This window comes from Amblyomma americanum, chromosome 11 (genome assembly GCF_052857255.1).
Source record: "Amblyomma americanum isolate KBUSLIRL-KWMA chromosome 11, ASM5285725v1, whole genome shotgun sequence".
Classification (NCBI taxonomy): Eukaryota; Metazoa; Arthropoda; class Arachnida; order Ixodida; family Ixodidae; genus Amblyomma; species Amblyomma americanum.
The window spans coordinates 83,190,169-83,216,738 of NC_135507.1; positions in this window are offsets into that span (position 1 = coordinate 83,190,169).

Here is a 26,570-nt window from a genome sequence, read left to right on the forward strand (position 1 = left end):
GGCAAGATAGGAGTGTTTAACACACTTTTATCTTGAAGGGTACTGGAAATGTTTTATTTATGAGAGTCGTGTGTCTGCTAAGTGGCGTTTATAGTCCTGTTATTTCGATTCCGTCGTCATTATCCGGGACTATCTGCCCTAAGTAGGTGTATTCATGTTTCGTTTCCAAAAGTAAAATTCTCAGCCCTTCTGAGGCTATTGAATAAACTTCATATTTTGAAATATTTTGAAGGACCACCTTCCACCTTGCCGCCGCGGAGGCTCAGTGGTTATGGCGCTCGGCTGCTGATCCCCAAGACGCGGATTCGATCACGGCCATGGCGATCGCATTTCGATTGAGGCAAAATTTTAGGAGCCCGTCTACTGTGCGATGTCAGTGCACGTTAAGAACCCCAGGCGGTCAAAATTTCTGGAGCCCTTCAATACGGCGTCTCCCATAGCCTGAGTCACTTTGGGACGTTAAACCTTCATTAAACATACACCATAAACCGTAACATGCATATTCTAGGCAAAACTGGGTTTGTGGTTTTTTGTTCACTTGGATTAAAAATGAATTCCGTATAGTTATCGCAGGCTTAAGCTAATGTCCCTTAAGGTTTAATTCACGGCTGTGTCAAACCAATCGGTAATATATTCCAAATCTATTTCGGCATTTCGCAGTTCGGACGAGAACCGGCGTATTCAACATGGTATGGCCGATGGCAGGCGCCCGTGTGCTGTGCGATGTCAGTGCACGTTAAAGATCCCCAGGTGGTCGAAATTATTTCGGAGCCCTCCACTAGGGCACCTATTCTTCCTTTCTTCTTTCACTCCCTCCTTTATCCCTTCCCTTACGGTGCGGTTCTGGTGTCCAAAGATATACGAGACAGATACTGCGCCATTTCCTTTCCCCCAAAAACCAATTATTAATATTATTATTACTTCGCAGTTCGCATATGCAGATAAACACTTGTTCGCTGCATAGGCATTTCTTGAGGATCGTAGGAGTGTTGCCAACGCCATTTTGTTTCCGACAGAGTTCGAACTTCGGAAGTTTTCCTGAATTTCGCAAGCTTCGCAGTTAGGAAGGCCAGCCGCCTTCTTTGGTCGCGGAAAGTCTAATATTCCTCAAAGTTTTCAACGTTTACCCTGCTGATTACCTTGCACGGTCATGGTATGTTTGCTGATGCAAGCTGTGCTACTTTTGTATCGAGAAATAATTTTGTTCAGCTTATCCCTATATCTGTGGTATACTAAACCGATCTTAAAATCTTCTATTGCCTGTAGTGTACTTTCAGCGCTCAGCGCCAATTTCGCGCTCCTTAATGCACTTAAGGCCTTGACGTGAATTTTTGAACCGAAAACTAATGATGGTGACTGCCAGCGTCAAGACCCAGAGCAGTATAATTGACGGAATGGTGTGCGTATCCTCGTGGTAGTCGCAATTCTTTTACGATTCGGCATGGTTTAATCCTTCAATTGAGTAGAGTCACAATACGGTTAAGGAAGAATTCGATTCACATGTGGAATAATTTGAACATTTTCCAATACTTAAACGCTCGGAAATGATGGGACACCTTCGGCAGCTCCTCGAAAGCTGCCCGCGCCACTCAGGCCGGACGTCCATGAGAAGTTATAGCTCAAATTTTCACGAAAATTTCACTTCGTCTGCCGTATGCATCTTTATTTTCTTTGTCTGCCCTTTGTTCAGTGCTTTTGCGAGGCTAAAAGTCCGGCAAAAAAACGCATTTTTTTCTTATCGCATTCTTAACGTGGCAAGATCGGGCTGATCTCTGAGTGAAAGGTCTGCATTGTCTTCACTGTATTTTTAGAATCGCCTAACTGCCAGCCTCAGCGCAGTAGCACACTAAACAGCTGAATACAGTCACTCAATCAGTGAATTTTCCACGCATCTTGCGTCTTATGGTCGGCAGCAAACTTTTCAATAAGAGAAATTTTCTTTTAATTTATGATGAGACACCTAGCTTAGCTCCATCCATTGTAGACGTTCAGGTTCAACGATTTGCAAGAATGCAGGATTCAATGAATGAATGCAACCTTCGCATGCTAAGGTCAGGATTATTTCCCTCACGCAGCTCTTGAGATTTTTCGCTATAAGTATACTGCTCCATAATTCAAGAAGTATTATGCAGCAATCCACATGTCTAAACAGCTGAATGTTAATGTGAGGATGTGAGAAGCAGACACAATATTTTACAATGTGAATACTAAGCTATTAAGACGAACAATTTTGCAGTCCATCAAGTCCACGTTGCTTCGGCCCCTCATTGGTAAGAGCTCTCATCTGCTCCGCCAGAGCATACCCTAGATCAAAAAAGTCGGCTGAGGCAGCGTTCTGATGGAGCCGAATCTCGAAGGGCGCTCGTGTGCTGTGCGATGTCAGTGCACATTAAAGATCCACAGGTGCTCTAAATTATTCCGGAGCCCTCCTCTACGGCGTCTTTATTTCTTCTTTCACTGCCACTTTCCTACTTTCCCTTACGGTGCTGTTCGGGTGTCCATCGAGGTGAGGCAATTACTGCACCGTTTCTTTTCCTCAAACAGCATATTTTTCAAAGGCCAATTTTCATTGTACAGCTCACTGCTTTTTTGAACACGACAGCGTTAAGGATCTCGTGTCGAAGAAATGCGGGTATTGGCGGCGTCGGCCATCTGCGAAAAATACTCCTCGCACTCCTCTGCCTCCTCCTTTTTCTCCCTTTACGGCACGGCACTTGTGTGCAGCGACAATGGTGAGACAGACTACATTTACTTTTACTTTCCTTCAAACCAGTTCTCACTTCATTTTTCTTCCATTACGGCCCGGTTCGGGTGTCCACCGAAATATGTGAGACAGGCGACCTTTCCTTAAATTTTCCAACGGGCCACGCGTCGCGCCGAACGGGCGATGGCATTCCGTGCACATCTTGGCATCGCCTAAATCAGATGTCGCGTCTCTCTTAAAGACGAAGCTAAAGCGTCCTTAAAGTTTTTTTGCTGTTCGTCGTCCACAGCGTAAATCAAAATGAAGAGTAACAATAATATCTCCACTTCGACTAAATAGCAGATTCCAATGTTACATGGATTAAAACATCGATTCAACGCCGCCAGGTCACAGTCAGCGTTCAAAGTAAGCAAGAGTTCTACTTAGACGTTGAATGTTTTGAGCAGAAGCCGAATACTGGACTACTAATTTTTTGTGCGCTGAAAGCATTACATAGCGGTACCCAATCAAGTAAGAACCGGCCCCATTTGCAATGTGCTTGTCGATACTGTTTGCGCACAAACACGAAACTAAATGCCCGTGTTGATGTTTGCCACCAGCTGTTTTTTTTAACTTCCTCGGCCAGATATATTATGTGCTCCCATGTACCCTTTTCTGTACACATTGATTGCTGGTATGGTGGTAAAATAAACTTCCTTCTTTGTATTTAATAAGCGTATGTTAGTCATGGCTAGCCAGCCTGTCTTCGTAAACTTCGTTATGTTTATAAACTCTTCAAAAACTTGGGACCACTTAAGCTCAAACAAGGCGCTGTAGATTTAAAGTGTCCGCGTGGTCAGTTGGGGATTCCTTTGTGCACCATTACGCAGATATCGGCCGCTTTTCACGTCACATCACATCCTGCTGTATTTAACGTCATCGCACATAATAATCCGTAAAACTAACTAGCGATTTCAATGCGTTTGCACGATTGACCTTGAACAGAAGGAGCGGAGTTACGTAAGCAAACACGTGACTCACAGCAGCTGCAGTCGCGCGCCCCACCGTCATCGCGGCGGCTGAGCGCTGCCTATCCAGTGTCTCGCTATGGACGAAGCAAGTCAGCCGGAGCCGACGTCGTCGAGAGTGCGTACTCGCAGACGTCGGGCCGAGTCTCTGATCAGCCGGTCTACATTGCCCATAAAAGGCAGCTAGCTTGTTCGCATAATACTGCGTTTTACTATTATCGTGATGGTAAAAGCGAACGGAGAGGAAGATTTGTGTGCACTCAATCGCTGCGCAATGCGCGCTCCCTGCCGCGCAGAACAAAGGCGCCGAGACGAATTGCCGTCTGCAACATCGCTGAACGTAAGTCGGCGCTCGTATCGGACGGTTGTGCAGACGATAATTTATTTTTGTCACTACTTTTATGCAGGCATTGCAAGAACCGCGAGATGCCGCTTATATAGGTTTTTAATTTATCTGCCGCCAATAAATAAAACTTATGAGCTAAATGATAGTCTTGCCGTGTTTATCTTTACAGAGTCGTTCGGAAACTTCGCAGACGAAGTTTTCATAAGTTCTCCATGGTATGAAGCGAAGGCATGCCCACACTCACGCCTTGAACTAGCCCGCAAGCTAACTCGCAATCTCACTGTAGAGCCACACCACCGCCGCTATCGAAAACCGTAAAGGACGCCGAAAAACCACCTATGGCATGTCAAACGCGGCGGTGTAGCAGCCCGCCGCTGGCGACTGACCATCCGTGCTCATGAGCGGCTTCACGCTGGCAGACATTACATATCATCATAGCGCAGGACCCTTCAACAGCTTATAGAGCTCTAGAATAGGAAACGCGCGCTTGGGCGCAGTAAACACAAGTATTTTGCAAGTCATCATGCTTTGCGTTACATTATTAAACATAGGCAGACGAGATAACGCCTGTGATAGTGGCGCCGTCCGCTTTCAATGAAGAGAATAGTTTTTACCACAAACCGGTGCTCTTTAGACCTAACAGCTACCGAATCGACCAGCGAAATAAAAAACAGCAAAAAAATATCGTCCATCCAGCGAAAGACCTGTAGACAGTTTATAGGCAGTTCATGTGCACAAAAACGCATTAACACCGACGAGTTTACTTTGATGCGACAGGCTCCGCTTCAGAGCGCGGCGCCATGTTGGCTGTCCTTGGGCATCTGCTGCTGGAGGAGCGTACGCTATGTGTGGTACGTCATCATCCTATTTCTTCTACTTTTTTAGCTGCATCCGAACCACCAGATTCGCTTCCGGCGTTTCGACCAATCAGGTGAAGCTACTGCTGTAGATTATGCCGCTTTTTATTATGACACAAACTCGGAATGCGGGCCCTGCACTCCACACTAAACACGAATACGCTCATATGGAAGTGAAAATAAGTCAGCTGTTATCTAGCGCTGCTGTAATCTAGCGAAAAGATATTGTGATAGAAAACACCTCACTACATTTTCGCACATTTCTGTTTTAAGTGTGCAGTGCAAAGAAAAACCTCGGTGGTTGATAAGTTTTCGGGGAAAGGAAATGGCGGAGTATGTCTCATATATCGTTGGACACCTGAACCGCGGCGTAAGGGAATGGATAAAGGAGGGAGTGAAAGAACAATAAAAGAAACAGGTGCAGGTAGTGGAGAGCTCCGGAATAGTTTCGACAATCTGGGGAACTTTAACGTGCACTGACACCGAACAGCCACGGGCGCCTTAGCGTTTTGCTTCCATAAAAATGCAGCAGCCGCGGAAGAGTTGGAACCAGGGAACTCCGGATCAGTAGCCATGCGCCCTAACCACTGAGCCACCGCGACAGGTCCGGCTGCGCATTCAAGACGAGTCGCGCACCGACTGTGGACACCACAATCGACGTCGACGCCGCGCAGAATACAAGCCAGCTACACCGAGTCTGTGATGGGACACCCATTCCCCATCGTGGTCTGAGTGATAAAGTTTTCGTCGCTACTTCGCCTCGTACAAGATAATTTAACCTACTATGTCAACAGGACTCTGAAGTTATTCGTGATGGTGTGACAAGATACGAGTGACGTCGACCCCGAAGAGTAGTAGTGCATGTCGTGGGTAGAAAGCCACTTATCAGCGCTAATTTAGAACATGTGTTTCTATTAATGCACTTTATTCAAAGGCGAAACCATTAAGTGTTGCATTAATACTAAGCCCGTAGAGTGCATCGCGGCACTAAAATTCTTAAGAGCCATGGAGATGGCAACAAGTGGAGAAAGGGAGAGTGAGAGAGACTACTTTAGTTGACAAAGGTGTCGGGAATTAGGGCAGGTGGGTCCACCAGGTGGAGGCGACGTCCTGGACCCCCGAAATCAATGAAATTTGAGTGGCCTTGTCTTGCTGCGTAAGGAGTTGCTCCCTGCTTTCCGCGGAGGAAACTGGCCGGAAGGCCCTTGGGGGAATGATACCTTCCCATCCCAATTTCGGCATGTGGGCTCGTATTCCCCATCGGTGTTTAATGATAGACATGAGTGTCTAAGAATTGAGTGCGTCGACAAGCTGCGGAGCAGGGTGATCTGTGCTCGGTCGAGGTGGGAAACGGCTTCACGTGTAGGAAAATTGGTCATGACGACAAAAGTCTGGGGGCTTCGGCGAGAGCGCCTTGGTCCGTGGGGCAAGCTGCCCGGATTGTTAATCCCTGGCCAAGTCGCTCAGCCCCTTCTTTTCGAGAGTACCCCGTGTGGGCGGCTACACAGATGAGGATAATTTTGTGGTCGGGAATGCAGCCGCGATGGATGCGTGCGACGAGAAGGCAGATGCAGCCTACCGAGTAATTTAGGATTGCTCGCATTGAATCACTGAGGACTGCGCGCGTACGGCGGTCAGCGATGGCCAGCGGTATCCCTGTCTCTTCCGCTGCGGTGGGGGAGGGAGCACGCACCATGGCGGCGCAGATAAAAGTAGATTGCGGCGGGATTGCACGGACCACGTAGGTTGTTGTATCTTTCCCTGCTGCGTCCGCGTGTGTTGCGTGTTCGTCGGCACGATATAAATCACCCAGTGATCAGGTTTTGTGTTGACTGCGCGCGTCGTGTCGGCCAGCGAGCGCGAACGTTCTTGGGTAGCGGTTTGACAACGAGGCGGCTATGTAGTACACCTGGCCAGAAGTGGAGAGGGAAGCGACTCGAGCAGCTTCGGAGCGAGGAAACATTATCGGAGAGGGCGGTCGCAGTCGAAAGGGCTTTTGAGTGCTACAGGGAAATGGGACTGCAGGTGGTGGCGGAAAGAAGTAGCGAGCAGCATGAGTCGAGTGGAAGAGTACCGGAACGGGGCGGAGCGTCGGAGGCAGCAGACGCCAGTATGCGGCCACTCGCCACATGACTTTGTCGCACCAGCAGCGCTCATGCGATTGGTGTCATAAGTGTCTTTGCGAAGTGTTTGTGTGCCTTCTGTGTCCCCGTTTCTTGCGCCATTACCAGTTTTTCTTTCAACATGAACCAACTCGCCCAAACTGGAGTTTTACTTGACCATGTTTCGCCCCTTCGCGTGCGTCATCGCCTCTTCAAACTCCCGTGTTGATGGTGTGTATGTGATGCAGTATGATTGAAAGCCGACGGCGTCAAAGTATGCGATCCGCGAGCCGACCGCGTCTACGTCACCACGAAGACAAGGGCGCCCACGAAGGTACGCTACCTGCTCCAAGGCACGGGAGCCGATACGTGCTATACGACGGCTGCAGAGGCCGGCTGCACCATCGGCGATCACCGCTAGCTTCGGTAAGAGCGCGTAAAACGGTTGAAGCGGAATGAAGACGTGGAACTGCGCAAGCGCGAAGCGGACATTAAGCGACAGAAGCGTGCGGCCAACATCGAGTTGCGGAAACGTGAAGCGGAGGCAATCCGGCCACGTCGTGAAAAGGATCCGCGGTTGCGATAGCGTGAAGCGGTAGCAGCGCTGCAGGAGCACGAACTCTGGCTTCGGCGCACTCGCGTGTGATACAGCTTTCTGAAACATTTCACCGGCGTGACAATAAGGCTTTCGAATTTATTCTCGTAAACAGTTTTAAGAGTACCTGACGAACCTTTCCTTTCGTTGATAAGCATGATATCGATTCTTCTAGAATAGGACACAATCCTGTAAAGGTTCTCAATGCTTGTTTGTTCTTGCTCGAAGCCGCCTGCACAGGCCGATTCACACGGCGGACCGTTTGCCCGCGGACCTCGCATCACGTGTTCGTGCGTCACAAAACTGAGAGGCGTGCTGTCGGCCCGCGAAGTGGACAACCATGAAAGTTGAAGTGCTTCTGCTCTCGCGGGAATTAGCGGTGGCCTGCGAAGACACGCGCGCTAGCTCTGGCAACCACCGCTCTTGCCAATATTTCGACTGCCGCAATTCGCTGAGTGGTGTTGAGCTGGCGCGCTGTTTTGACAACCTGCGCTGCGTTCAGTGCCATGACAAAGCGATCGACTGGGCTAGCAAGACAGCCCGGGCCAGTGGAATTTGACAAAGGGCCGCACCTGCACCATTCAATCGCAGTCATGGGTGTGGAGCAAAAACCAGTTTGACCAGCGCTGCCAAACACTTTAAGATAATCTGGAAACAGTGGTACACCTAGCGCATCGTGTGCTCTTTTGGTTCCTGGCATCCGATTCAAGTAATCGGATCACAGGCCAGTTTTAGTAGCACATGACCACGTGATGCGTGGGCCGTGGGCGAACAGACCGTCATGTGAATCGGCCTTACGGGGCTCTAACATTTCCTGACGCGACAGGTCAATAGTTTTATCTAAAATGACCGCAGCCCCGTTCGAAAACTTCTACATTGCTCGAGTTTGCGCAGTTACCTTTGAAAATTGGAATTTCTTTGCCAACTTTAAATTCCCCGCGGACGAGAGACGCGGAAACCCTGCCTTTCGTACTCGGTGTCTGCGCAGCGAGTCGAGCCACAGTCGAACGCGCATACTAGTGGATACCTTTAGCACACCGTGTTGATGTTCGGGAGCCCGCCCATCACCAGTGCGGCTGCGCTGATTGGTGCAGATGCGGCAGGCGCGCGCGCAGCTGGATGGATGGATGGATGGATGGATGGATGGATGGATGGATGGATGGATGGATGGATGGATGGATGGATGGATGGATGGATGGATGGATGGATGGATGGATGGATGGATGGATGGATGGATACGGCTGAACCCTTTACATCGGGCGGTGGCTCAAGCCACCTAGCCATGTCTTGTGAAATTTTATTCTTGTCTTGCTTTTAGCCACCAATCAGATAACCTTCGCTTGGTTACTTCTAACCTCTTAAAATCCACTTTCCCTTCACTATCCCTAAACCCCAATGCCTTGGGTAAGTCAGCCCCGCTGCCTTCCACTGTAGGGTGAAGCCCTTTACAGAAAAGTATCAAGTGTTCAGCCGTTTCCTCCTCCTCTCTGCACGCAATGCACAAAGTGTCTATCTCCTGGTACCTGACTCTATACGTCTTAGTCCGCAAAACTCCAGTCCTGGCCTCGAACAACAAAGAACTTCCCCTACAATTATCATAGATATTTTCTTTGACAATTTCCTGTTTAATGGTCCGGTACGTTTCTAGTGCCGATTTCGTCAGCATCCCTGTTTTCCACAAAGCTCTCTCTGTTCCTTTAACCTTTTTCTTAACCGATAATTGCTGATTTGCCCCCTTACTGCTGTCCAGATATTTGCTTGTCAATTTTCTAGTTCGCTTTCTCCATTTCGTGTCAACATTCTTTATATACAGGTATCTGAAAACTTTCCTAGCCCACCGCTTTTCCTCCATCCTTCTCAATCGTTCCTCAAATGCTATCTTACTGCTAGCCTCTCTGCTCTCGAAAGACGCCCATCCCATATCACCCTGTACCCCCTGATTTGGTGTATTGCCATGTGCTCCCAAAGCTAACCTCCCTACTCCCCGTTGCCTAATTTCCAGCCTTGCTTGAACATCTGGCCTCATACACAGGACCGCATTCCCGAAGGTCAGGCTAGGGACCATCACCCCTTTCCAGATCCCTCTTACCACCTCATACCTATTGTAATTCCACAGTGCCCTATTTTTCATGACAGCTGCATTCCTACTAGCTTTATTCATTACATATTTTTCATGCTCTGTCAGATACTCAACACTGTTATTTATCCACACCCCAAGATACTTGTACTCATTCACTACCTTTAGCACGAACTCCTGTATTCTATGCTCGCCGCCCTCTTCATTAAATGTCATGACTGCAGATTTTTCCTTACTATACTTGAAGCCTAATCTATCTCCCTCTGTACTGCATATGTCTAACAACTTCTGCAGGTCTTCCTTGTTGTCAGCCATTATCACTATATCGTCCGCATATATTAGTCCCGGTAATGTCTGTTTAATCAATTCCCCTTGCTTGAAAAAAGATAGGTTGAAACCTAGTCCGCTCCCCTCTAGCTTGGCCTCCAAACCAACCTGCGGGGTATGGAGGGCGCCATCTGGCGCCCTCCATGCGATCTGCGCATGCGCACTGACGACGTGCGGACTCGCAGTACACCGATAATGGTAGCACGGCACGCGGTATGGCAAAGGTGTCTAATATCTGCGCGGATGGTTATCGTGTCTCAGATGGCTAAATAACATAAACAGCTTCTTTTATCCTGGCATGAGAAAGAAAGCACACCATAGCTCTCTTGGAAAAAACGGAGCAATGCGTATTTTCCCGTCAGATGGAAACAAAGACGCAGTCGCTGGTTGGTTCTGGCGTCCGAGACTCCCCGCATGGAAAAGTCAGTCTGCTTAAGAGCGCGAAATCCCTGTCCTCATTCTACCTTAATTTTTCATTTTGTGCTAGTTCTGTAAACTTTGCTTGCCTGTTTTTGATGTTTATTTAATGCTTATTTCTAATTTTCATTTCTATTTTTATTTTCATTTGTTTTATGTCTTGTTTTTATTTTTCAATTTCTGGTTTTGTTCATTACATATACGTTGCTTAAGAACTCCTGCTTAATCAACTTTTACATTTTTGTTTTAATTACCGCACACCTTATGATTGATAGTCCGTGCGGACAACTTCCGTCTACAACGTCCGTCTACAGCTTCCCTCCAGGTACTCTTGAGCCAAGAAAGGCTTTCGCCTTAAAATGTTCTCTGGGACGTTATGCCACGCGACTATCCACGCCTTGCCGCAGCTGCGGGCGTTGAGCCGACGGCGCTCGCTCGCCTCGCAACTACCGAATCACGTGACGCTGCACTGCAGAGCCGACGGCCCTCTCGCAACAGCTGGAAATCGGGTGACGCGCCATCCGCTATATAAAAACGTGTGGCGTGTGCTTACCATCGTGTGATTACCTTAACAGAGCATTCACTCGTCTTACTATGTTCAGCCGGGTTAAAACATAGCTAACTTTTTGGGACAAAAAGCTCCACTCCTCTTATACAAATCTGAAGGTCAAATGACGGATGGATATCACCTCTGGCTCGCCGCACGTGCGGATGAGACCTCATAGCACGTGACTTATCGCACTGATACCGCTCGTTCCACCGCTACGCTGACCGCCTTTCCGACCGCTCGCTCTCGCATGTTGCGTCATGTGACCAATCAGGTGATTCGCTCTTGCTGAGTAAAGGCCAGCGCTAGCCGCCTATACACCGCCCGGGGAGAGGGGGTGTGGTGGTTACAGCTTTATTGCCACGAAATGGAAGGGATTAAGTGGGGCTGGGGCGAGATATGTGAGACAGGCGTCTTTTCCTTAAATTGTCCAACGGGCCACGCGTCGCGCGAACTGGCGATGGCGTTCCGTGCATATCTTGGCAACGCATCAATCCGCTGTCGCGTCTCACTCTTAAAGACGAAGCATACGCGTCCTGCAAATTTTTTTTGCTGTTCGTCGTCTAGAGCGTAAAGCAAAATGAAGAGTAAAAATAATATCTCGACTTCGCCTAAATAGCAGATTCTAATGTTACATGGATTAAAACTTCGATACAACACCGCCAGGTCACAGTCAGTGTTGAAAGTAAGCAAGGTTTCTACTTAGACGTTGAATTTGTTGAGCAGAAGCCGCATACTGGACCACTAATTTTTTGTGCGATGAAAGCTTTAGCTAGCGGTACCTAATCAAGTAAGCAACGGCGCCATTTGTAGTAAAGATGTCACTACTGCTTTTCGTGCATAGACACGAGCTTTAATACTCGTGTTGATGTCACCTCCAGCTGGTTTTTTAACTAATTGTCTCGGCCAGATATACTACATTTTCTGTACACATTCATTGCTGGTCTGGCGGTAAAATAAATATCCCTATTTGCATTTAATAAGCGTATGTAAGTACGGCTAGCCAGCCTGTCTTCATAAACTTTATGTTTATGAAGTCTTCCGAAAGTTGCGATCACTTAATTTCAAATATGGAGCAACAGTTTTAAAGTGTCCACGTGGTCGGTTTTTGATTCCTTTGCGCACCATTAAGCAGATATCGGCCGCTTTTGACATGGCATCACATCCTGCTGTATTACACGTCATCGCACATAATAATCCATGACGCTAATTAGTGGCCCTTAAATTTAAGTTTTCCGTTAAGGTCATTTGCGCACACTGCTGTGCGACGTGTCTGTACAAATCCTCTGTTTATCCTCCTGAACGAACATACTCAATGGTGACGAAGTGGAGCCCTCGGCTCTGATCGAAGGGACTCCGGTTGAGTTCCGCTTGACAACCTTTTGAAACAAAGGCTCGGCCCGGATTACGGAACTCGCTCTAAAGTTGTAGAGCGTGACGTCAAAATGACGAGAGCATGACGACAAGGCAAGACGTCAACGCGTGACGGAACGCGGAATCAACCAATGCCTAGTAGGGTGCCGCCCCGGAAGCGTTTTTCTGCACGACAAGAGGCCTACTTACACGGCAAGGGCCGTCTGATAACTTTTTATAAGAACACGCAGTGCATAAAATAAATATTGCTTCATTCTTTCAAAAAAATGTAGTTCACTTTTACTGACATAAAGCAAAACAAGAAGAACATCACATTTGCAAATAACTGCTTTCGTGGGTAACTTTTGTTGCCATGAGAACGCGCTGGCACATGTAAACAGCAAACATAGCGGCCTTCAAGAACACAGCTGATCCCACGGCTAGTTCCTGCTTTCTTGCGCGTCGTCTGAAATCAAGGTTTTATATGGTTGGCCTAAGTGCGCGGATTACACTTGTCGAAGCCAGTGAAGGCCACGAGCCTCCAAAAAGGAACCCGCAAGAAACGTCGGTACCGAAAATTGACGAAGACAACTTGAGGTAAGCCTGTGTTATTGGTTTAACGATGTCATATGCCAAGTATATGATTTGGGTTCTGTTTCTTTTGTTTTAGGAAATACAAAACGACCACGAAGCACGGTTTGTTGGGTAAAATCAACTTTTTTGGCCTCATAAACATCTGGCACATATTATTGAGTTGAGGAGCAAGAACCAAGCAAGGCGGTTGGGCGCGCACTAACAGCCTTGCCTGTTTTCGTTCGTTCTTGCCTGTGCTATAAGTTGCTGCAGGGCAGCGCACGCATATGTTCATGTAAAACATATTAGCCCCAATCCAGAGCAAAGGGTTTTCTCTGTTATTCATGCTTTCCAAAAACAGAACAGAAACTATTGCCTGTTTGTTTTCCCGAATGTGTTCGCTGCTGCAATTCTCTGCGCAGGAATTCTAGTCCCGAAATGGCGCCAACACGAAGAATGTCGAACGAGCAAGAGCTAATCATAATAGAGTTTATGGAGAGCCATCCGCTCTTGGCTCGGGCTTCTGCCGACCTAACAAACTTATACACACCTGTGGAAAAGCGCGAGCTGTGGAACCAGCTCGCGTCGATTCTCAAAAATGAGGGGCCGGCCGTTTAAAAACATGGTGTCTGTGCCTTGCGCCTTACAAGCACTGTTTTCTTCATCTGTGATTTAGTTGAGTCTCGGAGGAGGTGCAGGATTGCATAAACTAGTGGTTGAGCGTTATTGATTGTTTCTTCTTTGCTAGTGATCTTAGTTTCATGGTTTGCGAGTACCAACCACCCGCACCTTTTTACCCTATTACAACAGAGGAGATGAACGGAGAGCCCCAGCAAGTTGTCGACAAGACACACTGAGCCCCAATAACCGTGAGTTGGCTTGCCTTTATTCAATATCCATACTACCCGGCAGCTGCTTGAAAGTAATAGCACTATCCTTTCTGGCAGCATTTGCAGGAGTAGCCAGATAACTGCAGTTATTTTGCACTATACACAAAACTGTCCCTCTCTGGCTTTGCCACGCAGTGCAGAATGTTTATTAATCTGGCAGTAAGGCTGCAATATCTCATAGTAGCCTAGCAAATGTGCACATGTAACATGCACAACAATTCTGGCCGTGATTGCTGTCCTGTATTGTTATGTCAAATTCTCTAATACATTGTATCAAATGCTTTTCTTACTCCACAACATGACGCATTGTGTGATGGGCACATTTTCATTCCTAATAGCTTCACCGGTGCCCTTGCCGCAGCCCTCACCTAAACCTTCACAGCAGCAGACACCAGAGCCCCCACTGCAGACCACAACGCGTGCCACGCCTAGCCTTCTTGGGAAGCGATGGCAAAACGATGAAGTCGATGAGGTGTTGCGCCAGACACTGTATGAATCGCCTCGTTTAGCAGACCTTACTGAGTCCCGCAACCGCTAGGACACTGCGTTTCAGCAGAGCATGCTGGAGGTGTGTACTCACTGTGCACACTGCACTTTGCAGCCTCAACAGTCGCCTTGAGCATAAATATCAGTGCGCTCTTTTCAGCAGCTGTAATTCACTTTTGACGCCTTTTGGGGGGCGTGGTTGGGACAGCTGAGTTCATAAAACTGACGCGTCTTCTACAACCATACTTTTTCCAAAATATCTCAGCACCTGACATTTTACATAAAACTTAGGCGAGATATCAATATTGGTTGTCACTAATAATTTGTAAATGGAGCTGTTTTACATGCAGCCCAAACGGAACGTGGCACATGCTGTGCGGGCATCAAATGGGCAGCAAATCCTGCTCGTCCGGAGCGTGACCCTGCTGACACTGATCTTACAAAAGCAGCTTGAGCCACCTGCATCGCATTGAATTGTTAATTTTTATTTGCATTATTTTCGTGTTGTTATAATTATGAGAGAGCAGCTTCATATGTTTATATTTATTCAAGAACATTATTTACTTCTCTACCAAGTGGAGGCACATTGAACCATTTAAGATTGCATTTTGAAATTTGCGTTTTGTGTGTGCCCCGCCGCGGTGGCTCAGTGGTTAGGGCGCTCAACTTCTGATGCGTAGTTCCCGGGTTCGAACCCGACCGCGGCGGCTGCGTTGTTATGGAGGAAAAACGCTAAGGCGCCCGTGTGCTGTGCTATGTCAGTGCACGTTAAAGATCCCCAGGTGGTCGAAATTATTCCGGAGCCCTCCACTACGGCACCTCTCTCTTCCTTTCTTCTTTCACTCCCTCCTTTACCCTTCCCTTACGGCGCGGTTCAGGTGTCCAACGATATATGAGACAGATACTGCGCCATTTCCTTTCCCTCCAAAAACCAATTATTATTTTGTGTGTGTGTATTTATTTACATTGTTTGCTTCTCTGCCTGTTGCAGAGACATACATTTTTAGTTTGTGCTTTTGAATTGCTGTTTTATGTTTGTCTTTATTTACATTATTTGCTTCTCTGTCAGGTTTCTGTTTCTGTATTTTTTCAAGATCACCTCTGCAATGTGCCATAACATATTTTTTTTTCTTGTAAGCACAGCAGGCCCAGACGCTTAACCCACTTCATTACATTCCAGTTATGTGTCTTAAGTTTTGCTAGGTGTGGAAGCCTCATATACTGTTTTGATTTTCGATTCTTTCAACTGTTTTCCTGCACTTGTGGCAGCTGCACAAGGTGCAATTTCTAGTGGTTGTTTTCTTTCATTTGCTAGTAAAATATGTGGGGCAAAGTGTTCTGAAGTGACTGTAGCTATGAGGGGCGTCATAATATGAGGAAGGTGAATAAATTTTGAATACTTCGATTTTGAGCCTGTTAAGTTTGTTCGCATGTTCGTGAATCGTTTTTTCGCATTACTTTTCTTGCTTTTTCGTACAGTGTCCATTGTAAGCATTGTAACATTTTCTATCCTCAAGAGACCCGAGGAAAAATGAGGCGTGCCAGCATTCGTCCAAACTGACTTCTGAACTCGTGTTGAATGCCGGCGAAAAATATCTCGGGGACGGTTGATCTCCACCTTGAAAGGTATGATGCAAGAATGTTAATGGCTCTCGTTCGTGGGTGGTTCCCTTTACGACTTCAAACACAGCCATGCTGGCATCATCGTCTGCGATACTTGTGTGTCTTATACAAGTAACATGGTTTTTTAGTCCAGTAAAATCTACGAAGAGCAATGTCTTGTATAGAACTTCCTGTGCATTCCACCAGTTTTTTTATGTGTTTCAGGATGTGCAAACCTGCGCTACAGCTGGCCTACAAGTATGCACAACATGCCAAACCTGTAATCACTAGTATTCAAGCTTGCAGTCAAGTGGAATCTTTTTTTTTTCAAGGGGAAACAGCGCGTAAGACTTAGACGGAAAGCAAAGAAAACATTGCACTAGCGCTCCTCCTGTGGTTACTTTGCTTTCCGGCTATGTCTTTCGCACTGTTCGCCCTTAAAAATGTACAGCCAACTCGCCCGTTTGGCCACAGTGTAAGATACAACTGTTCTTGTGCAATCTCTGCGCAGCACTCGACAAGACATATGCAAATCCTTGTGGAGGCCTCATGCTTTTGTTTCCCTGCTGTGGTTTACTGTTGGGGTAACTGGTAAGAACAGCTCTGGCAAAAAAAAAACTTTGTGACCAATGAATAACGGTGGTGCAAAAACAAACGCTTTACTGGTGCCCTGCAGTGTCCACACTACATTTCCTCGTGGACATTCATCAAACACGTAGTGACCGCAAGCAACTGTATGGCTAAAGGAGCAGGTCGACGTAAACAACGACGAAAGACGGTGTACAAGAATGCATTTTACTTGTTGGACGAGCTGTTCCGGCGTGTATTTCGACTTGAAAAGGAGAAAGTGCAGTAGCTGTGCGGCAAGCTTGCTGATGCACTGAAAGGCACACTTGTGAACACTGTCGTATTAACAGCAGCTGGTGTGTGCACTTCATATCTTGCCACTGGAGGCTTTCAAGCACACGTAAGAAAAAGTATTTTAGAAAATCTGGAATGTGGCTACCTGTGGCCAAGGGCATGATATCACACAGGGGCTCACGCACTAACACAAGGCAATGGCACTGCTAGTAGCAAGAGTGGCTGCGACAACTCGCCACGCTAACACGGTGAGTTATTGCAGCTAGCTGCCGCATGGTGTAGAGCTTACTGATGTTGGTGCTGCTGTTGCCGCTGCTGCTGTCGCCGCACCATCTGCAGGTGTGCTTGCCTCTGCGCACGGGTAGTGCCAAAGAGGCCAATGATACGGTCTCGCATTGCTCTACCACGCAGGTAGGTCATGTGGGATCCTGTCCCCGCCAAGTACCCGGCAAGAATAGGTGGCCCATTGTTGCCAGGGTCATCGGTAGTGTTGTCTTCGTCTGCTGCCAGGGCTTCCTTTAGACAGATGTTGTGCAACGCAGCACACGCTGCAGTGATGACCACCGGCCGCTCCGGCTCGTAGTGGAGTGTCCGGTACCTTTGACGGCACCGGAAGCGGCTTTTGAGAACGCCAATGCAGCGTTCCACAAATCATCGCATTGAGGCATGTGCTGCGTTGTGTTACCCTTCTGCAGTGTTAGCATGCGGGTGCCCTGACACCGGTGTGAGAAACCACGGAAGTCACGATATCCGCTGTCTCCTGCACAACCAAAATTTGCAGTGAAGTGTGTCGTTGTCTATGTAATAATTTATTCATGCCAAGCAGCTCAAAACCAGTATGTTGAACCAGAATTCATAGGCATGCAGGAGATTCATTACTAAGAGGTACCTCTGTAAGCACAGCCTCCTAGGTTAATGATGTACTGTGATATCCTGCACAACACTAACGATGTGTACACCGGTTTTGTCTTGGTGTTTTACGCTTGGAATACGATTCCCTTTATAACAATGTTTCTTGTGCCTGCGCACCAGCAGTAACAGTAAATACACAAACATAAATACGATAGATCATACTGTTACATGTCATTCATATTATAACCCGCCTCATTTAGGTGTGAGCCACTGCGCAGTACTGTAGCTTAATATGTGCTGTAGAAGTGGCCCGATGATCAGCATGCTGCTTACCCAGAAGAAGCTCTCCATCCTCCAGCAGCCCGCGCACCACCTTCCGACGCAGCCATGAGTAACGCCAAGAAAAGACATCGTGACAAGACCCCGGGCAGCGAGGGTCGACCTCAAGGATCTTCATGTTTGCGTCGAAATCTGCGAGAAACCCCGGCAGACAAACTTAGTCGTGAAGTGCCATTGTCGGGGTCACGGCTTTCGAACACATGCGGTCAGAAAACCAGTCTACTCACGATCATGGTGTTCGCCGCATTGTATCCTTTGCGGCTTCAGGATGCTGCCCTGTTTGCTGGGTCTCCGTGCGGCGCTTTGATGGCAATCAGCGTGCCGTCGACGAAGCCGATGACGCCGGGGTTGGTGCCGCGGGGACGGAAGGTCGCCTTCGCTGCTGCCTTTTCCTTGGGGTGCACAGGAAAACGCACCCATGCCTTCTGTGCGCCGACTTTGCATATGACTTCAGCCACACGCAGCACGCACTTTTCGACCGTCGGTTGTGCGAGGCCGACGGTCTGCTCGTTGCCGACACACACTTGAAAGCCCTAGGAGGCAAAAAAAAAACGGAGAGCGCACAGCACCTGCCGCTGCAACGACAAAGCGTTCGTCCGTATTCTCCGCAGTTCGTCGGCAAGTTCGCCGCACAACCACTCCACTTTCTCCTTATCCAGTCGAAATAAGTGGCGGAACAGCTCGTCCGGAAAGTCACACGCGTCCTCGTACAGCGTCCTTTGTCATTGCTGGCGCCGACGTTGCCGCCTCAGGCAACCGACGTTGCCGCCTCAGCAGACGCCATCTCCGCCATTTTCCCTCTAAAACTCTGTAAACCGACTCTTCGCGCTCGCAAAAAGCAGTCTAAAACCGCAGGCGTATTTAGGTGTGCGACGTATTGTATTTTCTCTCGTACGTGAAGCTATTGCAGCTTCCTGTGATGCAACTTTTCAAAATGGCGCCGGCAACCAATAAAAGCGGGCGTTTTACAGCGCTCTAAATTGTAGAGTGGCAGAGCGAGTTCCGTAATCCGGGCCCTGTACTAGCCTAGGACGTCGATTTCACTGCGTCTGCACAAACGACCTTGAACAGAAGATGCGGAGTTGCATAAGTAAACACGCGACGCACCACGTGACTCGCAGCAGCTGCAGTCGCGCGGTCCGCGGTCAGGGCGGCAGCTGCGCGCTGCACAAATGCCGCAACGGGAAACCCTACATGTACCGGCGAGCTGTATTCATCTAGAATGCCACTGATGTAATTTTCCAGTCTTTCTTTTCTCACGCACGTAGTGTCCGTACAATTTACCTGACACCAAGTGGGTGAAATGCTCTTGAGGGCAATTGACCAGTATCCTTTTTAAGTGGGAAAAGTCATTCAGCTGCGCTTTGCCAGTTGCAGCGATGTCCGTCTGTGTTGTGGTGAAAACTTTTATTGATACCGAAAAGTGTGGGACACTTCGGCCCCTAGGCCTCCGCAGGGTTTCCCAATCCTCCATGGTGGTGAGATGCTCCAGGCCCCGAGGGGGAGGGCACACTTGCCTTTGGAATGATATGTGGACAAAAGGAAGGGTTGGGTGGGTGAGAGGTTTCAAAAGGCGTCGGATAGGGCTTGATGACAGTAGGGCATAATATAAGTGGAGGGGAGGATTCGCGTCTGGAGGCGGTGCCATTAGGATCGGTCCTAATTGTTTATGGTTTATGGGGGTTTAACGTCCCGAAGCAACTCAGGCTATGAGGGAGGCCGTAGTGAAGGGCTCCGGAAATTTCGACCACCTGGGGTTCTTTAACGTGCACTGACATCATACAGCACACGGGCGCCTTAGTGTTTTTCCTCCATAAAATCGCATCCGCTGCGGTCAGGTTCCAATCTGGGTAAAAAGAAACCACGAACCGCAATTAGAGCTGATGCGTAAAAGCCAAGGCATTCCAAGATTTTGTATTCATTATTCTAAAGGTAATCATTTTGCAGAGATTTTAAGTTAGCTCAAAGCTTTCCTCCAGCCATCGATGACACACTGCTAGAGTCGTTGCATTGAAATGTTGATCAAGTTGTAGAAAGCAATTAAGATTTGAGAAGAAATGTTATTAACATAGCATAGTGGGCGAGTTGGTATTGCAAGTTATAGGAACGAAACAGCGGAAGTAAAACAAAGGGGAGGCGCCTGTTCGTGCCTCTCTTTTTCTGGTGTTCTTCTATCTTTTCTTCTGGTCCTTCGTTTTGGTTGGGCTGTTTCGTTCCTACTGTTTCGTGAATAATTTTCTTGTTTCATTATTTCATTGTAGTTGACTACGGCGCGAAAGAAAAAAATTGCGTTTCTTTGGTGGTGGTAGTGGTTTTATTAAAAATAATAGTAAAAAGGAAGGAAAAGATTTTTGCAAGCCCCGGCATCTGCCATCGATACTGAAGCATCTGAGCTGGGGCAGCGGAACTAAAGGATAGCAGGCAGAATGGAGAAATGAAATGAAAGAGGAGAGGAGACAGGAAGGGAGGATAGGGGGAGAAGTAATATGTACCAACTATTTACACAATAAGAAATGTGTCCAGGTTGTGCGCGCGATTACTTCATTTTAGAGGAATTAAATCACACACGCGCACAGCACTGTGATGGTAACAACTGGAGTGGGGCGTCCAGTTATTAATCGTTCAAGGTAGAACTCGCGGAGCGTTCGGTCACTGCGTGTAACTACCTGACGGAGAACAGATGAGACGTCAAGCCCGTGTGTTCGAGGAATGCACAGAGGCTCACCAAAGTTCGCTCACGAGTGCGCGCACTGCCCTGCGGCCACAATAGCGTCTTGATGGAGTCTGGTAGTATGCGCTGCGCCCTATAGGCCGCGAGCATATCGCGACGAGCATCGGCGAACGCGGCACAGCGAAGTAGCAGGTGTTCTAGTGTTTATACTGCACCGCATCCGTCACACACATCACTCGTCGCGATTCCGTGACGCACCCGTCGCTCCCCGGGCCACACGCAGCCAATGCGCGCGCGGAGGATCATAGCACGTTGCGACCTCGTAAGTGCGCGGCAGCCGGTGACACTGTCGATGCGCTCACCTCACGCGATGCGTGGGTCGGGGTGCTGCTTTCGGAGATGGTCGTGGATGGCCGCACGCACGTCCTCCAGCGCAAGGGGCAGATCGCTGGCAGGTAGTTGGTGTGCAGCGGTCTCGAGGTCGTCAGCTTCTTCGTTGCCGGCGATGCCGCAGTGACCAGGAACCCACTGTGCACGCACGGCACATCCTCTCTGCGCGAGGCGCTCGATGCGCGAGCGAATTTCCCGCACTAGTGGGGTACCGCGGCCGTTAGATTGCAGGCGGCTGACGGCGGCGCGGGAGTCGCACAGCACAGCACTCCTGGGCGGCGGAGGGCCGACGGTGAGCAGCAGGTCCAGCCCGAGCAGGATCCCCATCAACTCCGCCGAAGAGGAGGATCCCAGGATGGCTGCGTGTTTGCGATGGCGGTGCATTAACATTTATTTCCTCTCGTATTTGAAAAAAAAAAATGAAGCTTGGTTTTGAGGAAAGCAAGTGGCGTAGGAACAGTCTCGCATATTTTGTTGCACACCCGAGCAACGCAGCCTGGGATACATGGAGCGCTTTTGTCGGCGATCGCCTCGTGCGAGCTGTCGAAGGCGCCCTTGAGATCCAAGGCCAGGATGAGATGTTCATGACCTCTGTCCCCAAAATCTGTTCCTGACCTTGGAGAAGTTTTCTTGCTAGGGCAGGAAGGTGTCTTTGGCCCATAGGCATGGCGTGAACCGAACCAAAATAGAATGGAAGAGGTCATTACCTTCAATCTAATTTTTGACGCAGGTGTGGACGCCCCGTTCAGATCGTTCTCTTAAACATGGTTTTATGGAGATTGGTCGAAGGGCATCAAGTGACGTTTCTTTGCAGGGCTTGGGAATCGTATTTCATTAGGTCGTCAATCCTTAGGTGTAATAACCTTTTCCCAGAGTTCATTATTTAAATAGAGAATGATGGATTTGATATGCACATGGCTAAGGTTGCGAATAACTGTGTTTGTCATTTATTCGCTCCAGAAGCGGTGTTGCGTTGCGATGCATGCGCTGCAGCTCGCAGCGCTTTTGTTGGTATGGGGCCGCCAGTTATGGAGTTGGAAGATTGTTGAGGGTGTTTGGTCGTGGTGGTAATGAAGTCTCGCCAATATCACGCGTCCGCAATACGTACGTGAGTTCCTTGTGGGGCCCATAAAATTCTTGAGCTGGTATTTTGAGTGTACGAATTGTGGTCGTTTGGGCTCGGTCGGCTGCAGTGAAACTGCGGAAGATGAACTAGGTTTGAGCAGAGCTGAGGGTTCATTTCAAGGAGGATTAGAACTGTAACCAATTCCGTTGGGCGAGTTGGGTGGATTATTGCTGAGCTCCTTCTGTGATTGAGGCAATGCGCAGGCGGAGTTGTTGTGTCTTTGCTGTTTTCAGCGCTTTATCAGTTTTTCTTTCACCTCCCACAACCGTTGATGTCGATCGATCTCCGGAATGGTGGCCGTGCGCTGTGACTTTTGAGTAGCGGAAGCATGAGTATCTCGGATGTGTTGTCCACTCTGTTATGTTCGCGATCCCTCCTTCGGGTGGGAAAGGCTTTTACGGAATGCTTCCAAAATAGCGATGTTTTGTGTCCCCAATGATAGCTCGCAGCATAGAAGCGCTCGACTACTGATCCGTAGTTCCCGGGTTCAAACCCAACCGCGGCAGCTGCGTTTTTCTGGAGGAAAAACGCTAAGGCGCTCGTGTGCTGTGCGATGTCAGTGCACGTTAAAGATCCCCAGGGGGTCGAAATTATTCCGGAGCCCTCTACTACGGCACCTCTTCTTTTATTCCCTCCTTTATCCCTTCCCTCACGGCGCGGTTCAGGTGTCCAACGATATATCAGACAGATACTACGCAATTTCCTTTTCCTTAAAACCAATTATTATTATTATTGTTCGGAGCGGAGACTGGTGTAAACTGAAGGCAATGGCCGCTCCCTAGAGTCTGTCGAAGTTGCGGTCATGTGACACTGAGGTGCCTATATGAGTTTTATATTTAAGTGCTGTGTTTTTCCCAATATTGAAGGAGGACTTCCAGTAATATTGGTACGGTACACAGGCGCGAAGCGAAGAGGAATTTGGTCTGTCGCTGGACAGTATAAGACGCAAGGCCGCTGAAGCTGGTGCTAGTGCTGCTTTCTGATGTTTCTTCTCTGTACGACCCATGGCTCCTGCTGCGGAACTAACCCCGTAACATTTGGTGGAGGTGCTGGGTGTTACACCCCGTCTGGACCTCCGCAGCGGTCGTCACATTGAATCCATCGCTGTGCCGTCCAACGCATCTCCGGCGACAGCGTCATGCAACCCCATTGCCGACCGTTATCGTGGCACAGCCTCGCGAGCCGGGCATTTTTTGTGGCATCAATGACGTCGATTTTGAATAGGCCTAGCCATGGCTGGGACGCGACACTCATGCTATTAGCGTGATCCCCTACTTGACGGGCATGGCGCGCATCTGGTTTGAGAAGCATGAGGACGACCTTACCTCTTGGGACACCTGTAAGCAGAATCTCCGCGGCTTTATTGGCAAGCTAATTAGACGCAAGCTCGGCGTTAAAAAAGACCTTGGCTCTCGAGCTCAATCGTCCACCGAGACTCACGTCTCTTACGTACGGGACGTTCTCCCACTTTTCCGTAAGATAGACAGCCCAAAGTCAGAGACCGACACATCGGCCACATACTCAAGGGATCGCTGACGACGCTTTTAACCTGGTCCTCTGCAAAACTGCGCAACGGTCGACTCTGTCCTGCAGGTATGCAGGCAGTTTGAACAAGCCAACCACCGCGGCATTTCTCCCCGTTTCGACCGCCTTCCGAACACGGTGGCGACATCTTCCTGCGAAGACCTGCTAACACTGCAACAGCCGGCCCATCCTGCCAATTTAACCCGAATTGCACGGAGAGAACTGGCGGCTATGACTCCCGTCACCTTTGCCCCTCAGCCGCCTGACACTACGATTGCTCTGATTCACGCCGTTGTTCGCGAATAGTTCGCGAACGTGGGTCTCAATTCTGGCCTGCCGTCCGCGTCGCCCTGTACACAAACCATCGCTCCGTTGGTTGCTGCTGCTTCACCGACTCCGGCCATCCCGTCCTTTTAGCGCTACAGGAATCCTGCGGACTGGCGATTCTCAGACGGCCGGCCAATCTGATTCACCTGCTCACAGGTCGGCCACATTAACCGCCACTGCCGCAGCCGTTGATTTCCCCATCTCGCCGTAGCTATAATTATGATCGTCGTATGGACTGCGGACCTAGCTCTAACTACAATCGTCGTTCCGAACACGGACCTCATTCTGGTTACGATAAGAATTCTTCCCAATTATGATTTACGGAATTCATTCTAATTAGTGATTTTCGTATCCCCAATGATAGTTCTAAGCTTAGGAGTGGAGACTCAGGATGTAATGGCCACTCCCAAGAGTCTGTCGAAGGTGCGGGCATGTGACGTTTATAGCCTGCTACTTAAAATATCGATCAGGTGTGGTGTCTCTGGTGTATGTTTCGCAAGAGGGGGCGAGATGAGTTTCATATAAAGGTGCTGTGTTTCGCCCAATTTTTAAGGGGGACTTCCAGTAATATTGGTACGGTACACAGGCGCGAAGCGAAGAGGAAGTTGGTCGGTCGCTGGACCGTAGACGAAGACAAGGACGCTGGAGCTAGTGCTAGTGCTGGTTTCTGGTGTTTCTACTGAGTACGACCTATCGTTCCTGCTGCCGAACTAACCCCTTAGCAATATGTTGTAAATACCAATAGCTACGGCGGCGTGGGCCGCAGAGGCTGTGGCTTTGAATACATACACCGGAACTCGCAGTAAATCCGGAGAGAAAATTTGGCAATAGCCTGTTAGGGTGGCGGTATGCGTTCCTTTTTCCTGGAGACCGATCACGTAGGTTGTAGCAGGCGAGGTCTGAATAAAAACGGATGGATGGAAAACGTTATTAGCAAGCGAGCTTGGACCCTTTAAGGTCTCGGGGCCACCCCACAACCCCCACATCACGCGCATGTGTCCATGCCACGTATGGCCATGACAGTGTAACCCTCGATTCACACAGCGAAGTTGGTGCCCGGGTCGTGCGACGCAAGGAGGGCCTCCCATTCCTCCCATGTTCAGATGGCGGGCTGTCCCTGCGGGGGAGGATCGGCGGGGCAGCAGACGGGGATAAGGTCCAGGGTGGCGTGCGATTTTCCGCAGAGAGTGCCTCTTGGGAAACAAGGCGCAATTAGGGTAGGAGCTGAGGAGTGGGAAGAGTTCGGGGCTGCAGTCGCCTCCAGGGGATTTGTTTCGAGTGTGATAGGCAGAGTTTTGATGAAACAACTGAATTGTTCCACAGATGTATTTCCGATTGATATCGAGCTTCTTTCTGCGCCAGTGACGTCATTTATGTTTCTGATGCGCAAGAATACCTTGGTTCTTGGTTTGTTTGTCTAGTCTACCCTCTTGCATGGACAGTATTCCAAGGCCCAGACATGGCGTTGGAACTTGGCTACGGGCTCGCCTGGCTCTGTACTGGTCTGCTTCGAACTGTGCATCTAGAAAGAAAATGAAAATTGGTTTTTGGCGAAAGTAAAAGGCGCAGTATCTGTCTCACATATCGGCGACTCTTGAACCGCGCCGTAAGGAAGCCGATAAAGGAGAGAGTGAAAGAAAAAGGAAGAAAGAGGCGATGTAGTGAAGGGCTCCGGAAAAGTTTCGACCACTTGGGATATTTAATGTGCTTTGACATCGCACAGCACATGGGCGCCTTAGCGTTTTTCCTCAATCGAAACGCAGCCGCCGCGGTCGGGTTCGAACAAGGGAACTCCGGATCATTATCCGAGCGCCCTGACCCCTCAGCCACCGCGGCGGGTGCAACTGGAAGGCAGTAGCAAGTTGTTTTCATTAAAATAATAATAAAAAGGAAGGAAAAGATTTCTTCTAGACCCGGCATCTGCCATAGATACTGAAGCAGGGGGGAGAGGTAATATACACAAAATGTTTACACAATAAGAAATGTGTCCAGGTTGTGCGCGTGATTAGCTCATGTTGGAGCAGAATCTGGAACACAAACACCTGTGTTTGGGTGATGAACGTTCGAAATGCAGCTTGTAAGCAGGGCAGACTGATGGTTCTGTAGGGGATGTAACTACTTGAAGAACGTGTTCAACTTCACTTGTATGAGCATCTTTTGTTTATTCCTTGCGCTATAGTTGTGCTGGTTGGCTTTCGTGCTTGTAGGCGCTGATGGCACCGATTGAGTTTAGGGAATTTTCAGAGCATCAGCTCTTACTCATTACGTTTCGAGCTTTCGTGGGTCTGCTACCACCCTGAGGTCACAGCGCGATCTGTGGCAGCAGCTAGAAAACTGCAGTCAGTCAGTGAGAAAAAACTTCATTTACAAAAAAAGCTGAGTTGAGAAGAGGTGGGCTGGTTGCCTAGTCCGGCAGGCCACTAGCTGCAGCTGCAGCTCGAGCCCGGCTGACCAGGCCCCGTTGGGCCGTAAGATCAGTGCAGTTGAGCAGGCCCACGCCTCCTTTATGTTGGTGGTTGGGGTAGCGTTGGGGCTGGAGGGACAAGCCCATACCATGTTATAGGTACCAGACTGCTGTGCATCCCGGAGCAGGCAGG